Source organism: Taudactylus pleione, unplaced genomic scaffold (assembly GCF_031769625.1).
Source record: "Taudactylus pleione unplaced genomic scaffold, aTauple2 ptg000102l, whole genome shotgun sequence".
Taxonomy (NCBI): domain Eukaryota; kingdom Metazoa; phylum Chordata; class Amphibia; order Anura; family Myobatrachidae; genus Taudactylus; species Taudactylus pleione.
The window spans coordinates 6092203-6092867 of record NW_028284504.1 but is presented as its reverse complement, the minus strand read 5'-3'; the positions used below and the strand labels follow the sequence as shown (position 1 = coordinate 6092867).

Here is a 665-nt window from a genome sequence, read left to right as displayed (position 1 = left end):
TGTGTGAGATTTCTTTGTCAGTTTTAATTATAATTAAGTCTTAGCTCCAATGAATGCATCAATATTTGTGATGTACCTCCTCATTGAAATAGGAGGTTAGAAGAACACACAATACATGTATAATAAGTTTGATGATTTCTTGTGACTTAATAAGTGCAATGCATAATAAGTTTAATGATTTCTTGTGACTTATCTAATATACTTGGAGCACAAATTAAGTCTGCTTGTGCATTCTTTTTTTGGTAGCTGCTTAACACCATCAAATGGACTACTAATATTACTAGTCCCACATATGTACTGCTTTGATCTGACAATGGTGCTATTTTCCTAATATAACTACAGCCATACTATGCGTGATTGCCCAATCCCGTCTGATCTTGGAAGCCAAACTGCATTTGGCCTGGTCAGTACCTGGTAGGGTGACCTCCAGGGAATACCAGGTGCTGTAGTTCAAGATATCCATTTGGGAGGGGTATTTGCACACGGTCAAGCAGTATAGGAATTTATAAGTTTCAATCAAACACATCCAATTTCTGAGTGTGTTATTAATTTTTAATTCGCCTTCAGATTCTATTATGAATGATGAAATCTGCTATTTTATGATGGAATATTCCATCTAATTTACTGAGATAACTGTATGGTACATGATTATTTTAATATTGTCA

At 34.6% G+C, this 665-nt stretch overlaps 1 pseudogene; it reads left to right on the top strand.

The window, feature by feature from the left end:
- The first annotated feature begins 334 nt into the window (after window positions 1-334).
- On the top strand, window positions 335-452 carry LOC148525664 (5S ribosomal RNA; annotated as a pseudogene).
- The last annotated feature ends 213 nt before the right edge of the window (window positions 453-665 follow it).